Below are 17,067 nucleotides of genomic sequence, written 5' to 3'. Positions count from 1 at the left end.
ACTCTTCCAGTACCTGTGAAGCATATTCCTTCCAAACATCAAAAGCCTCTTCACCAGTGGGAGTAGGGTTTACCCCTGAAAAGAGCTTTAACTTGCGGTATGGCTGAGGGGAAGGGGATTCGTGCTTGGGCCTACCCAGTTGTTGGATGGCCTGGGCTAGTAATTGGATTTCTCCCATTTTACTGGGGCTGGAGCTCCGTCTGCTTGAGCGACAATTAGCACAGGACAATACACTGGCCTCATCCCCGCATACACTTTCTGGTGGGGACAGGGACATGCGCATACTAGTCTCTAGCAGGTCTGTACTGGGGCTACAGGGTTCGGGTTTTATCGGCATTTCAGGATATATAACAGGACACCCTGAGCTGAGGGCCCCGTGGAAACGCAAGTTGGATGGGCCTTGCTGTGGCGACAATTCACATCCCCCAGTGATTAATACGGTGCACCATGACCCGTCGGGGTCGGAGCGGCGACCCAAGATTCTGGCATCTTCTAAGCCTGGGTACTGCATTAGGATTAAACATAGTTCATAGGATGAGGCATTGGCGGGAACTTGTCCTACAGCAAGGGTTTGTGAGGGCGGGACTTGCCTTTTTACCGCCCACGTGTACACCTCTTGGCGGGAAGGTAACGTGTAACCTAACGACATTTTTACTGAGTTCGGGCACCCCAGGTCTGACTCTCAGCAGCGCCTCCAAATGTAACGGGTCTTCCCTATGAATACCGCCGCTACTACTTGCTGTGCAACCTGTGTGGCTCTCAGGAGCCTAAGCCTCCGCTTGGGGAACCTGGGGTACATACATATCATACATCTCTAGGTGCAACGCCTCCACCTGGGAGGGATCCCAACGGAGTGGGAGGAGGCCCTCACAGGAAACAACCACACAACGCTACCGAATATAAAACAGGACTGGCTTTACTGCATGGAAACACACATATCACGTAACATCATAACATCATAATATCATAACAGCATAACCTCGTCATGCGCCACGGTGGGCGCTAACCACACTGGGTGTCACGGCGGACACTAACCACACTAGGCGTCACGGCGGACGCTACCACCTTTAGGCGTCACGGCGGACGCTATCACCTCTAGGTGTCACGGCGGACGCTATCACTTCTAGGCGTCACGGCGGACGCTAACCACCCACAATGTGACCCCACCCTGTGTCCAGTAACCCCCACCCAAATGTCTCGTGCTCCCGAAATCAAATATCACTGTGTATGTGTGACTGCGCAGCCACTATGTTGGGTGATAGGCCTGGTTGGTGCACGCGAGTTGCAGGTTACCTGCCCGGGCTCCAGCCACGGGTACCGCGATATAAATCCGCACGATCCAACGTGGTCCTCCACACCGCGTGGGTTGAATGTCCAGCGCGAACAATGTCACTCCTTGTCGCAGGGTCTTTGGTGGTGTCCTGAGCCCAGAACCCACCTCACAGGGCCGCACGGCTTCAACACTGTGTCCCTGTCTATTCAACCAATAAATGGGGCAGTGTCCCTATCTAGGGCCTGTCCCTAAGCTCCACAAGCTACTAGATGACTCAGGACCTAACTGGGACCTTGGGGGCTGCTGGCCTAATGCAGAGGATCACTGACCCCTGCATCCACCTCTTACCCTATCTGGTCCGGATCCTGACTGCCTGCGTGGCTGCAAAACCCCGCGAAATGTAGCAATCTCTTCCCAGGCAAATCCCTCAGCCCTATTGGCTCCCTGGCGTCAGGTGTCTCTGCCCCTATGCACCCTGGGGGCTGGCATGCTCATCTCGCGCATGTGCGAGTTATCTGGTCCTCCCGCGCTGGGTTCGGGCACTGCGCATGCGCAACAGCCCTAACATGGCGGTGCCCTGCTTCCCGAGCCGCCGGGCTGGTAGCAACGCGATCGCGGCCTTAGCGACGGCCCGATCGGGCCCCGGCAACCGGCCTGCTCGCCGCTCGCGTCCCTAGCTACCAGGGATCGCTCCTTCGCGCGCCGGCCCCCCCTCACTCCCTCGCACACAGCGTCTGCCGAAAGGGAGGAGGGGGTCAGCCATGACAGGGGGGAACCTGGCTACATATATTATCTGTAATGATTTTAAATTGCATCCACAAATAGCAGGAATAGGATATAAGTGGAAATAGGATACAAATATGTAGCAACACTAACTTTGTTCTGTAGCCATGTCATGCTCGTTCTTAGGTGTCAGGGGCACCAACAGGGGGGATCTGTCGATGTTGGCGTCCCGGGCCCGGTGAGTCAGGGGGCCCGGCCGCCCGCAACTGGGCTCGTGTTTGAGAAAAAAAAAAAAGTATCTGACAAAAAAAAGAGGGGATCCAATCAGGGCCCTTCTCATGGGCGGGGAGTGGGACGGACTACAAGCTAAATATAAGCAACTGCACATGCGGGAGAAGCGAGTTTGAATGTTCCCGGCTGTGCAGCTGTTTATTCAAATACACACACACGTTAAGTACATTCTATTATCGCATCTGTAGTGTGTTTGTCTGTCTGTCTGAGTCTGTTTCACCCTCACTGTTGTTGTGTTTTTGTCTGTGTACTGTACTCTAGTCTGTGTTTTTGTCTGTGTGTGTAGTGTCGTCTGTCCGTCCCGTCATACCTCCCCCTCCCCCACCTCCCTGCATTCATCCTCCGCGGGCCTTTATGCGCCCTCCCCAGTCAGGGCCCAGGAGGCTCCTGTTCAGACACCCACGGGCCCCACCCCGTCAGCAGGCCCTACCGCTGTCCCGGTCCCCTCTCCACCCCTACCGGAATCCACCTTCCCCTTTCCCCCCACCCCTACCTACCATCCCTACTGGCATCTACCCTCCCGATTCCCGAATCCCGGCATCCACCTTCCCTCCCCCCTACCGGCATCAGACCATCCTTTGCGCCCGCCATGCTTCACTTGTGTCTCTCCAGTCCTACACCACGCTACTCCTTCTACCAGCTCAACAGTTTTGGGCCCTTGCGCTCCCCTTGCGGACCCATACCGCTGTCCCGGTACCCTCTCCACCCCTGCTACCGGCAAACATCCACCTCCCCCTATACCGGTTACCTCACCTATACCACTGTCCCGGTCCCCTCTCCACCCCTGCTACCAGCATCCATCCACCTTCCCCCCCTACCAGAATCCACCTTCCCCTCCCCCACACCCCTACCAGCATCCACCTTCCCCTCCCCTACACCCCTACCAGCATCCACCTTCCCCTCCCCCCCACCCCTACCAGGATCCACCTTCCTCCTCACACCTACCGGCATTCACTTTCACGGCATCCACCTTCCCCTCCCCCCTACCCATTCCAGCATCCACCTTCCCCTCCCCCCCACCAATACCAGCACCCACCTTCCCCTCCCCCCAACACTACCAGCATCCACCTGTGAGTGGGTGTTGAAATGTGAGAGTTAGTAGCATAACTAAAAGTGTGTGTGGATACTATGTGGTCCCTATTGTACTGGTATAGGTACTGATACCTCTACATGTGTATATATATATATATATATATATTTCACACACATTCCCAGTAAGCAATATATGTATATATGGGGGGTTATGTTTTTTGTATTGGGTAGGTGTTTTTTTTGTATGCATTGGGGGGGGGGAGGATATATATATTTGGGGGGTGGGTATTTTTTTTGTATGTATTTGGGGGTGGGAAGTTTTTTGGTATATATCTTCTGGGAATTGTGTGAGGGGGAGGGAATGAGTGAGCGTGGGGTAATTGACGGAGGGAGAGGAGAGAGGGGGTGAGTGAGGAAAAGAGGGAGTAAGAGTGAGACGCAGGGGAGAGAAATACATTCGAGGAGGGAGAGTGAGAGGGGGTGAGACGGAAGGGAGAGAAAAACATGCGAGGAGGGAGAGAGAGGGGGTGAGACGGAAGGGAGAAAAATACATGGGAAGAGGAGGGGGGAAAGAGGGCGCTCGTGAGGTGTGAAATGGAGGGGGCTGCGGGCAATATCGCCGACACTGGTGGGTGGGGGGGGGCTGCTTAAAATGTTTGTCCTGGGCCCCACGATTTCTCTTGGCGGCCCTGTTAGGTGTCATTGCTGGAACAACTCCTGTTCCATGAAGGTTTCACAAAAAGTGTTTAGCAGCTTCAAACGGTATAATATACCGGTATATAACAAACCACATGTTCTAACTAACAGACATGCTCAGAATGAAGGTTCCCCAAAAATACACAAAGCCAACTGATGCTATTTGTATGTTTATATTGTGTGACTTTCCTTTTATTAAGGAAGGGGTGCAAAGGACTGACATTTCTGCATATTAACCCCTACAGTGTAGTCGGATGTCTGCTTTAATACTGCAGTTTGTTCCTCTGCTGGATAATTGGTGAATGTGGGATCTTTTTTTGTAAATCCATACAACACTTACAGGATAATTACATTATTGACAAATAAGCTACACAGGAGCTTTATCTCTTTTCATCACATTAACTACAGAATTCTAGCACAAAAACAGGCATTTATATGTGAATACTGTTACTATGCTGCTACTCAAATATTCTCTTCTCCATCAAATCACTTAGAGAGCTCATTTAACTTACTTAAAATGAAACGTTTGCTGTATTTTATATTACGAGTTGCACGAGAAAATTATATTGATTAAAATTAAGCTTTGCTGCTACATCATTTTTTCTAAACAAAGTAAATACCATAGATATTAGTTTTATTGCTACATCTTGCACACTAATTTTTTTCTTGTATTTACTGCAATAATGGTGTATTGTTAAGGTATTTCATCACCTGTCGTCTACCTCTGAAAGCAGTTAACGCGTTAAAATATTTCAAATTGAAAATAACTTCAAATAAATAATATTAAAGACTAAAATAATGCATGCTACTAGTCTCTATCCTGAAACTAGGGTCACGTTTGAAGTATGAATAGCTCCAGTTAGCTTTAACTCATGTCTTCCCTCTTCCAAAGCATCACAAGTCCTTAATGTCTTTCTTAACTTTATTGCAGAAGTAGAAAACAACGGGTACTTGTAGGTGTAGTGTGAGTAGAGAGTACTTCTCTATCTGAAATGCTTGTATGAGGTGGACTACGGTAAGACAGAAAGGCCTTACCAGGGGTGGATTCAGACAGGTCTGTACTCACTGTGATGTAAGGTGGAAAAGGAAGTGTGAGTGTATTCTGGGTAACAAGATAGCCTGGGGACAGACCATCTGTGAGCAAGGCAGAGGGGGAGAGAGCAGACTAGCCCATTCTGAGAGAAAGGCTGAGGTTGCTATAGCAACTCACTGAAATGTCTAAGTAAACAACATGTGTAGCAAAATGTTGCCCTTTCACATGCAGCTAGCTGCTGGGACAGGGGAAATAACAAGCAGCTGAACTAGAGAGAAATGAATCCCATGAACTGCAAAAGGAGACAGAGAAATATGGAATCCTGTTCCATGACAGTCTCTGTTTCAGAATCTTTATATTTTTGGAAAACAAGATAGCGTGTACAACATACTAAATACACAGATCAATCCACAGTCCTGAAAAAAAGAGTAAATAGAACATTACAACATTGGGGAGCTGACATTTTTTCTTGTCTTGAAATTCCAGTGGCAAAAAATAATGCAAGCATTTCTAAAATATCCTCCGTATGTTATGTATAAAGACTTCATACTGTATATATGACGCATAATTTGTTGTTGGAAAGGATTTTTTTACACGTAGGTTCATGTTGAATACCTGAATGATACCTTCGGCGTCTAATTATAAAACTGCTAAATTAACACAAACCCCATGCAAAAAAAAAAAAAAACAGCACCAACTTTATGAAAGAATCCTTATAAAGCAATGGAATATTTCTTTTCTTTTTTTTTATTAAACTAGTACAATTCTCCCGGCTTACACAACTGGAGCAAAAGAAGTACAAGAATTCTTAAATACAAGTTACCCTTATTATGGAATTTCTTGTTTTTCAATAAAATGGGTTTATCTGTACAGGCTGTCCTCGGTTATCCGACACAATGCGTTACTCAAAATGGCGTCGGATAGCGAAACGTTGTAAAGCGAAACACGTTTTCCCATAGGAACACTGTTTAAATGAAAGGTTCCGTTCCTGAAGGCATTGTAACACTAAAATACACTAAATATTTTATGCAGGCAATAAGATATGCAGCACACACATAAATTATATAGTGTATATACTGTATTATATATATATAATATAACATAATAAATAATATATTATATAGTATAATATATATATATAATAATATTATATATATATATATACGCTCTTACGACGCTTTGCAACTTTGTTTATGTGTATGTGTGTACAACGTGTGCAACGTTGCAAAGCGTCGTAAGAGCGTTGGATAAGTCGTTTTGGCGTTGTAAAAATGAACATAGGTACTGTATGCATTGCATAGCGTTGGATAAGCCATTCGTTGTAAAACGAAGCGATATAAAACGAGGACTGCCTGTATGTGCTAAATTGACTTACAAGAATTCCTCACTCCTCCGGTTTAAAAAAAATAAAACATACAGTACTACAATGAGCATAGAACTTCCAGTGCAGATCCTGAGAGATCTTTACACATTATGAGCAGGCTTAAGCACTCATTAGTTTCAGCTTTGCTTGCCAACACTCTAATGCAGCTTTCACACTCATGATTGTATAAATTGGCCTTTTACTCTTCTCCCCAAACTAACTTTGCACTGTACTGTAGTTTTATTGACCTTGGTTGTCACCTTCTGTCATTTTAGTGAATTAATCAGTCACTGTGATATTTATAACTTTAATCCTGGCGTAAATCTGTATTTCAGGTCAGGTTTCTCCAAATAATTATCAAGGGATAGAGCAAAATATGAAGGTTATGTATCTATATTATACATAATTACTTTTCACATCATGGCTTTATATATCAGGCATTTTTTATTGCTTTATTTAAGAACAAAAATGACAGAATCCAACGTCAGCAGAGGTTATTCACAGATATATAGGTAAGTACAAATAAGTATATTCAAATATAAAGAGATACTGTAAAAAGCAATATCATACTTTCTTAAATACAATTTCTTTTTTTACATTTTGTTAAAATAAGAAAAGAAACAAAACACCCAAAATTCACATATACTGTAGTAAACACAATAAGTAACTATTAGTCTGAACATTTATCATGTAAAGGTTTTTTTCTACTGTATTGATTCACAATTTGTGACGTTAAGAGTAGTAAAAATGTTCCTCTCTCATGACATGCAAGTATAAATATTACAAACAAATACAGTAGATATGGAGGATATATATCTCAATAAGTAAAGTCAGGGAAGCCCAATGCTACATCCAGTTTGACAAAATATATATGGTAATAAGAATAAAGTTAAATACTTCAATAATAATATTTTCTTGGTCATTTAGTTAAACCCTTTGGCCAAAGCGATATAAGCCAGCATGCCAACTTCAAGGCATAACCAAATATGCAGGTCCTAACACAACATGGTGAACCTTCCCTTTTACCTCTGTACGAGGGGGGACAACCATAGTAGGTCCTGTCCTATTAGAAATGACATAAATCTATAAGTATGATGTGGTGGGTGTTGGGGTTTGAGCCTGCTGGGAATGTGTGTGTCAATTCAATTTCTAACTGGCAACAGTTGTTTGGAGGTAGGTGACCCCTCCTCCCAGAGTTCACCCCTCTCCACCTTTTTAAATTGGGAGTTTTTTTTATTTTGCTGATTGGACAGGACCTAATATGGTTGTCCCCCCTCATACAGAGGTAAAAGGGAAGGTTCACAGTGTAGTGTTAGGACCTGCATATTTGGTTATGCCTTGACGTTGGCATGCTGGCCTGTAGCGCTTTGGCCAAATGGTTTACCTAAATGACCAAGAAAATATTATTATTATTATTAAAGTATTTAACTTTATACTTATTACCATATATATTTTGTCACATTGGATGTAGCATTGGGCTTCCCTGACTTTTGTTATATACATTTGTCACACTCAGTGGCACTCCTTTTGATATATATATATATTATCAAAATAATGTGGTGGGTGTTGGGTGTTGGGGTTGTGAGCTTGCTGGGAATGTATGTTACCTCAATAATTAGTAACATTATTCTCCGGCCAACGTATCAGTAGCGGTAGCTCTAAAAATCACTTGACTATTGACTTGACAAAATGGTTCTATGAAATAATGTAAATTGCATTTCACGAAGTGAAGAAACAATTGTATTACAGATGCAACTGCAGGTTGTAGACTGCTTGCCAAAGAAAATCTGTGACTATCTTGCAGTAACTCTTGAGATGGTCCACAGCAGGCTGTAATAGCCCATCGGATTACCACAGCACCCTGCATTTTAATGGGACTCTCAGCCTGGTAGGATTCACACAGCGTGTGATTCGTGTTGGGTTTATAGAGTGTCGGCTCTTGAGCCCAGTAACTGTTTTTGCATCATGTATAATTATGCAGTAATAAAGTATTTTATGTGTTTTTACCTTTCCAGGAGTGCCAGTATGCAGAGATTGCTGTGGTATGAGTTTCAAGGAGGGTTTTGCGGAGAAAGTGTTGTCAGAATGTGCCTAGCTAGTCAGGGTCCAGAGTTGCTGATTCTTCTAAAAATGTACCCAGGAATCAGGTCTGATTCCTGGATACATGTTGGAACATGTCCCGGCAATATCTCCCCTTGAAAACTCTTTTGCGACTCACCACTAGGGGTTCCCTGCTTCAGCACAGACCAGAAAGGTAAAAGGGGCATAGGAATGTGAGGTGTCCCTGAAACAGTCATGGTGTCCCTAGTTTAATGGGGATACCCAGTAAGTGCCCAGGTCACCCAGAACCGGTATAGGGGTTCTGAGGTTCTCCAATCATATAAGGTTGTGAGGGGATTCTTAGAATCCATACTAAGTCTATGCAATAGTGTGGGGAATAATGCTAGAGAAAAATAAAGCGCAGCTTTTTATTCTATTTCCCATAACAGAAAGACTTAAGTTTTTTAAGTGTATATTTTATTAACAAAAAAGTACATATATGCTTTGTGCACAGTAAAATGAGGCCCAGGGATGAAAAGTATCCCTGTAGCTGAGGGAATCCCTAGGTTAAGGGGGATACCCCAGTAAGTGCCAAGCTGTCCCAGAACCTGTATTGGGTTTGTGGGTGCCCCAACCGAATATGAGGTACCTCAAAATGTATGCTGTAGTAAAGTATGACTTATGGTGGTTTTTACATTTACCATAAGGCTCTATGCAGTCAGCCTGGGCATATGTTTAAGGTGCCAGCTAGTCTGCATAGAATCCGTAGGATGAAAGAGGAGATGGAATGTTGAGAGGTGTCGGGGTGCTATGTGGATGAGTAAGGGCAGAGTAATGGGTCCAGAGAACAGAGACCCCCTGTGGGGGGGGCCCTCTGGTCTGCTAGACACAGTGGCGCCTGCTCAGCAGGAGGTAATGGGCTGGCTAGGGAAAAGATGGCAATCGTAGGTGCTTTTCCAATTGGCCAGAACATATGTCCCACCCACGGGATGTCCCGAGCCAGCTCAACATGCCCCCTGCCTCTGACATCAGCCAGATGAGCCCTGCTCTGATTGGCTGTTGAGAACGTTCTCACGATTCTGAAAGGGGGGTAGTATTCTGTGAATGAAACTCAGAGATATTATAAACCCGTGCGCCAATCAGATTTTGAGTTCTCTAAGATTCTAAGCAAGATTCTAAGAAGTCCAGTGAGTTTAAAGTCCAGACCTCTGGAGATAGGGGAGGGGGTGGGGTGGCTTCTGTAACTGCAGGTTGATTTCAGTTCTAGGACATTGCAGGCTAAAATCCCAGTCGGGAAAATCCTTAGGTAGCATCCATACACCTAGGAGAGTAGTTTTTTTTTTACCCAAGTTCCCAAGTAAGTTTGTATTTCCTTATGTAGTTTGTGCAACATTGTGTGTTTGCCTTTTCCTTGTTTTGCTCAAAGTATGATCCTGGTAAAAAGGTGTAAATTGCCTTGTCTCCTGTGACAAGGACACAATAGAGACCTGTTGGCATCTAATGTGTTATGTCAAGGACGTGTTGTTTTTCGCCAGGGAAGAATAGAATGTCAGCGCAGGACTATCACAGGCTGATTCACAGCATGCTCAGAGACTTTACCATCATTGACAGCCCTGAAGATGAGGACTAATCACCCCCCTCCTTACCACCCCCCCCAATTATTTTTCTATGCAAAATAAAGTTTGAGAATTTGTATGTATTGAATGTATGACATTTTCGGAAGTAAATGTATGAGATATGTATGAGGCATGAACTGTGCCATTGTTCACGTCAGTTTTTTTTTCTTTTGAAAAATTATTCATATATTGTTATATTGTTATGATCTTGTAGTAAAGATTCATTCGCATAATAAAATTTTCAAAACAAAAACCTATTCTGCCTCTGAGAAAGGTGCGATGGGTAGTGACATGCACTTGGTCTTCGGGCTAATTGAGGACTTGACCATAATGGAGTCAGAGTTCATGTTCTACAACACTGTGATAGGTTCCTGGTAGAATTGGCTCTAGTAATGCACTTTTATTGCATGGAACATGACTTTAACAATTTTGCACCCTTTGTTTGTTTGTTTAAGGGATGCAGAATATTTTTGATGCTCCCTGGCCTTTTGGTCGGCTTGTGCACTGGCACAGTACGTATACACTGTTTTCACAGAGCACTGAGCATGAGCATTTAAAGTTTGGTCACCTGTTTTTTCACTGTCTCTCCACGTGAGTAAAGGCTATGGGCGATTAAGTTTTCGAGCTGAAAGCAATTGATCCTGGACATCTTGTCTGGCTGAAGAATCTGGGAAGAGAGTGTCGGACTCCTATGGTAAGAAGACACCACAGTAACCGACCCTGAGGACCTGGTGGGCATGAGAGCCTGAAGCCTGAAGGAGAAGAAAATGACCTATCTTACTTCTGGAGGATGATCTTAAGAGACAAGGCACCTGGATCATGAGCACTTTGTGATTCAAGCACACTCCACTCAGGACTCAAGAACAAAAAAATACTATCTGTAAGTAGATTTACTGACTATGCACTTAAACCCAGGATGTGCTGAAAAACTGTGTAACCCAGCAGGCATAAGATTATAGGGGTCCATGTCAAAATGGATTTGAAGCAAAAGGTGACACACTGTGTGATCAATTGCATATTATTTCCCAGAATCCCTTGCTACAGTGGAAACACGGTTTTCTAGGAGATGACGATGAAAAGCATTGTTGCAGACCTGTCTAAGACATGTGAATGTGTTCACAAGTGATATTTTCATTGCTTGAATTTTATTGAAATTTGTGGTGTGTTTTCCATTTCCCTGAGAATACCAGAATGGAAGAATTTGGAAGAAAACTTGCTTTTACAACATTCAATAACATTCTACTGGCCTTATCTCTATATCTATAGAGCTGTGCTCATTACATTGTAGTTCTATAATAATGTATTTCCTGATATAGAAGCTCAGGATCTCTTTTTTTTCCTACCAAGTAGAGCTCACGTGTTTTTGGTTTAGGATCGTTATTAAAATAATAAAATGCCACGACCAAGACTTGTTTAAAGACGGAAAATGAGCCCTTTGCACATTTTATTTGGAGGCCTCTGTTGAAATGATTCCACCTCATATTGCTGATTTTGCTTCTTCCCTATAAAGGGCAGGAAATGCTTCATGCTGCTGATTGTTACTGTTACTCTCTCTATCAGGGGCGGAAAACTCCGGTCTTCAAGGGCCACCAACCGGCCAGGTATTAGAGATATTCCTACTTCAGCAAGGTGGCTCAATCAAATATTCAGTGGAAGACAGAGCCACCTGTGCTGATGCAGGGACTGATTGAGCAACCTGTGCTGACCAGGGACTGATTGAGCAACCTGTGCTGACCAGGGACTGATTGAGCCACCTGTGCTGACCAGGGACTGATTGAGCAACCTGTGCTGACCAGGGACTGATTGAGCCACCTGTGCTGACCAGGGACTGATTGAGCCACCTGTGCTGACCAGGGACTGATTGAGCAACCTGTGTTGACCAGGGACTGATTGAGCCACCTGTGCTGACGCAGGGACTGATTGAGCCACCTGTGCTGACCAGGGACTGATTGAGCAACCTGTGCTGACCAGGGACTGATTGAGCCACCTGTGCTGACGCAGGGACTGATTGAGCAACCTGGCCAAGTATTATTTTTCGTCATTCTAACTGAGCCACTCGTTGAGCTACCTGTCCTGAAGCAGGGATATCCTTAAAACCTGGCCTGTTGGTGGCCCTTGAGGACTGGAGTTGGCCCGCCCTACTTTACATCATGCTATGGGATATAAAACGACATAACTTTTTATAAAAACAAAATATCAATGAGGTTTGTGTGACATGCATCCAGTGTATGTCAAAACACAGTATCTGCCCTGTACTAACAATATACAATTCTACATTTACTGGTTTAACCAAGCACCAAATTGGATAAGGAATTTAAACACAATGATGAACCGATTTTACTGGTCTATTCATTTATAAAAAATACGGTATCACTTACAGAAGCTTCTTTAACAGTTGAAATAATTATATTGATAACATTATATATATATATTTTACATTACAGAACCGATGACACTGTTACTGCTGACATTAGTAGGGAGTTTAATCTTTCAGTCTAGGTCATCATAGATTGACTTTGGTTCCTATGAAAATCTGATGGCAATAGAAAGAAAATATGAAACTTTTCACTGAAGCTCAGATCTAACTACAAGGTAAAATGTGCTAAAATTCAGAAAACTTTATATATCCCTGAATTATTTCAATTATCCTTTGGAACCATAATCTAACTCAAACTTCATAAAGATGTACTGTATTTTAAACTTAAAAAAAGTGCAAAAGACTGCAATAAGTCAGTAAACAGGATCTTTATATGTACTTTATACCCTTGTTAACACACCCACTATTCATCTGTATAATAAAAGTATTCATACAAAACATGCAGTTGGCTATTCATTTGTACAGAGTTTTTCTATTCCCTTTTCCCTGCTGAGTTTTCATTATGAAATGTTCTAAGTATACTTTTTTTTTTACAAGATTGAGTCATTGGCATTTTGTAATAAAAAATGAATCTGGATAGCTACTGAAAATAGAGCCAAATTAAGGTCCGCTTTTTCAGGAAAACAATGATTTTTTTCCTCCATCTCAAATAAGAAATGAATGAGTCACACAAAGAAAAAGTGATAATTTAGTTTGTCTGGTCCCAATTAGATATGGACAAAAAAGTTACCGGAATTGGAGTTTGCTAATTGGCCAGTTCCTTCAATTCAAAGATCAATCTCAAAAATGCAGATTCGTCTTTTTTCCGATCACTAAACAATCTGCCCGAAGGATTTCGGCTCCTTATAAATCCATGGATTTTGGTCTGTTCATCCGTGTGGAATTGATCCTATGGATTTTTTTTTTATGCCCAATCCGCCTTTGGTACGTAATGGATTTTGGTCAAATCCGTGATGGAAATCCACGGAATGGATTCCGACTTGTTTGTCCATTTCTAATCTCAATTAACCTTGCTACAAATGGAGAGCAGAGTTAACCAATGCATGTCAATTGTTTTAGGGGAATCTAGTGGATGAAGCCCAATGTGTAGGGGATTAGTGGGTTTAGTGGATGAAACACATTGTGTGTAGGGGACTATCCATGCAGATTTTTTACTTATAAATTCTGCAAGAGAGTGGTCAATTTATGGGAACTGTCCCAAATGAGAAATCAGATTCCCATGGAATGTAAAGTCCCTGGCGGAGAGTTGTGTATATTTTAGATCTTTGTTCTCACTAACTTATTATTATTTTACAGAGTAGATTCTAAAAAGGGCCCTGAACTTAGCATTGTATAAAACTCAATTCCAAGCTGAACACAATCATTTTAAGTGCAGGAAAATGTAAACGTTGTAAAACTTCCTTTAAAATTTTACATATACAGATAACGTGGATTTCTAGGTTATATTGCTACCGTGGTTAGGTAACTAAGATATCTGTATTGCTGAATTATTCTTTTGTGGCAATTGCTTTCAAGATGATTGAAATGTTATCCACATGCAATAGAACAAGAGAAATAAGTGGACAGATTGCACCTGTTAATACAAAAGTATAACATTCACATAACCATATGGGCTTTTCTTCAGTAAATGTCTGGAACAGAGAAGAATTCTAAAAGTGTAGAACATGACAGTAACATAAGTAACACGTGTGTGCACTCCGTCATAATTAAACATAACTATTGTTAACATGATCTTGAAATAGCTGTTCTGCTAAACATAACAGACCTCTAGGTTCATTTACCTTTGAACCCGTTGGTCTGGTACATATGTGTGTGTATATATCCGTATACTAGCATTAGCTGGCTCAACAAATATATTATTCTGAGCACACACACTATATTAAGCTATACTCTCCATTTAGGTGTAGTCCTCAAACTATAACACATACTTTGTGATCTTGAAATAGCTGTTCTGCTAAACATAACAGACCTCTAGGTTCATTTACCTTTGAACCCGTTGGTCTGGTACATATGTGTGTGTATATATCCGTATACTAGCATTAGCTGGCTCAACAAATATATTATTCTGAGCACACACACTATATTAAGCTATACTCTCCATTTAGGTGTAGTCCTCAAACTATATAGAACTGTATTGGTTTAACTACCACTGTTAGTATAATTATATAGCAGTGGGACATTCAAAAATAGTTATTCCTAGCATACACTGTTAGTTTGAACTAGGCATACAGTTACCTCCTCCGTTTTTTAATTTATTTTTTTAAATTTATTTTAATCACTTTGGTTCACGTTAGTTTTTTGCTGCAATAAATATATTTTAATCATTTATCAATAAATAGTAATTTTTAACATAGGTATAGGTGTTCTCTTGTGCGGCTATTAGGGAGCTTTCTTTCTTTTCTTTGCTTATCATTAACCCCATCCCTGCCAGCACCACCTCCGCACTCTTATTGCAGTTTTTGTTCCGTCACCACACATTCACAATTTATTGGTTCCCCATATCTCCATTGGTGTAGTGCAAGGCGCACAACTTGACCTTTTTAGGCCATTCTATCTTCCTTTGTGTACTGTAACATGATTAACCCTTTTACCCCTGGAAAGGCCAAGTTAGCATGAATGTAATTTCACGTATGCTGAGGATGGAAACATGTATCTGAACTCTATATTGCAGACCCCTTGAGAAGGGAATTTTTTTAATTACTGTGTTCCCAATTTTACTTACCTGAATGCTTATTTCCCTGCAGTGTGAAACCTATTCATACTAACTTGCTCTTTCTGCTGGAAATAATATCCGCTCCCTTTCAAAAGAAATGAATTGCAGTCCCAATGAAGTATACAGTATAATGGTTAAAATCGTCTGATAAATTCTTGTGAAGGAAATAACATAATAGCATTAGGGCCATTTGTGTCCGCTATTTCAGGGGTGCTCAACTCCTGTCCTCAAGACCCCCCAGCACGTCAGGTTTTTAGATATCCCAGATTCAGCACAGGTGGCGCAGCCTTCGACTGAGTTGAGCACCACTTATCTATTTGGTAGTTGGGCTCATAACATACAGAATGTCAGCACCAGAGAGAATACAGTTGGCAATACTGTAGCTATGAGTGTGTTATTCTCTGATGTTCCAATGTATGTCAGCAAAATATATGGAAATCAATAGTCCATTTATCCATCCCTTTCCCAAAGTATGACTTCAATCAATGAGGTTAGCAATGGTGTATAATTCAGCAGGCAGCAATATCCATTATGGCTACAAAAACAACTGCTTTCTTTACTTTCATGCCCTATTTAAAAACGTAATAGTACATTGTACAGTCACCGCTACCAACAAACATTAATTAGGGCTGAAGAATGTATTGCAGAAGCCAGCTACAATGTGTGGCATTTTGTCTCATATGTGACCAGTTATACTGTAGCCTCATTGGGGGTTTTGTTTTCCTACTTTTTTGTGGGTGGCTCGAATCTAGGATTTGATATTTCCTCCTGAAACTTAACTGCTCTTGGAGAGACATCATAGCTGCACTAGAATGTATCTCAATTTAATATAGGAAAAGTTCTCAGCAGAGAACTGGTAAGAAAACAAAATAACATGTGGTTATAATTGAAGGTCTTTTGTTTTTTTCTAATGAAATAAATATGCATTTGTTTTGCATATGTATGCTAATAATAAGAGTACTGTAAGACTTAAATTCATTAAGAATAAAACAACTGTATTGTTAGGCTTTATTAACAGATCAAAGACCTACACAGCACACAGTATGACTGCATGCTATTATCTGATAGACGGAGCTCAGTGGCGAAACATTTCTTCCAAGATATAGGGGAATCTGACTGGCACATTCCAATGGCACTCATATAGGAACCTTAGTCTTAAGAAAATTCACGTGTGTTTTGTTAAACTGCAGTCATTCCAAACATGTGTTAACAATTGTGCAGTCATTTTATTCATTAGCACTCCGGTAACCCAACCAAAGTCAGCTCATTAAGGGTCCTGCATTGTTCATCTTGTTGTACATGTTAATAATGTAATAAGTGGAAAGGTGGGCGTTTTGCAGAATTCAAATGCATATCATTACATTACAGTACTTGTATATACTTCCGTGGGATATTTGCAGACAAATGCAGTTCTGAAGAAAGTAACATTGACTGTTGACAAAGTATTATTCCTGCTGTCAAATGGAGATTTGCGGCAGGTTTTTTTGGGGAGTATTCACATTGGTGCTGAACTTTGAAGTAAAATCCATTACTGGATACTGTTGGTTATTGCGAAAGCAAAAACCCAATTTTAATGTTTGAATACCAAAGAAAAACTGCCTCTGTTTATAGTCTGACAGTCACCAACCAAACCACCCCCTTAGATTTGATCATCTACTCCAGACAGTAAAAGAGCAGCAAAGAGAACAGAGCAAAAGAACATGCAGAAAATGTCCCAAAAGTTACAAAAATGATAAATGTGATGGGAGTCCATCTACTTACACTAGACACCTGCAACCTTGTGTTTCATCTTTGCTTTGCCACTTACAGATGTAACACATGTTATTGCATCCCCTGATGCGTTACAGTGGGTGCAATAACATGTTAGGTCTGCCCACTTTTCATGCACAGCCACCTACTGAATGGGGACT

The 17,067-nt window shown here is 42.1% G+C and overlaps 1 protein-coding gene across 2 annotated transcripts in view; it reads right to left on the bottom strand.

Annotated features, from left to right (window-relative positions):
• Positions 1 to 17,067, bottom strand: part of MYL3 (myosin light chain 3) — an 80,995-nt gene that overhangs the window by 39,477 nt on the left and 24,451 nt on the right. The window lies entirely within an intron of this gene.

Source organism: Ascaphus truei, chromosome 2 (genome assembly GCF_040206685.1).
Source record: "Ascaphus truei isolate aAscTru1 chromosome 2, aAscTru1.hap1, whole genome shotgun sequence".
In the NCBI taxonomy this organism is placed as follows: domain Eukaryota; kingdom Metazoa; phylum Chordata; class Amphibia; order Anura; family Ascaphidae; genus Ascaphus; species Ascaphus truei.
This window is presented reverse-complemented; position numbering and strand designations above follow the sequence as displayed.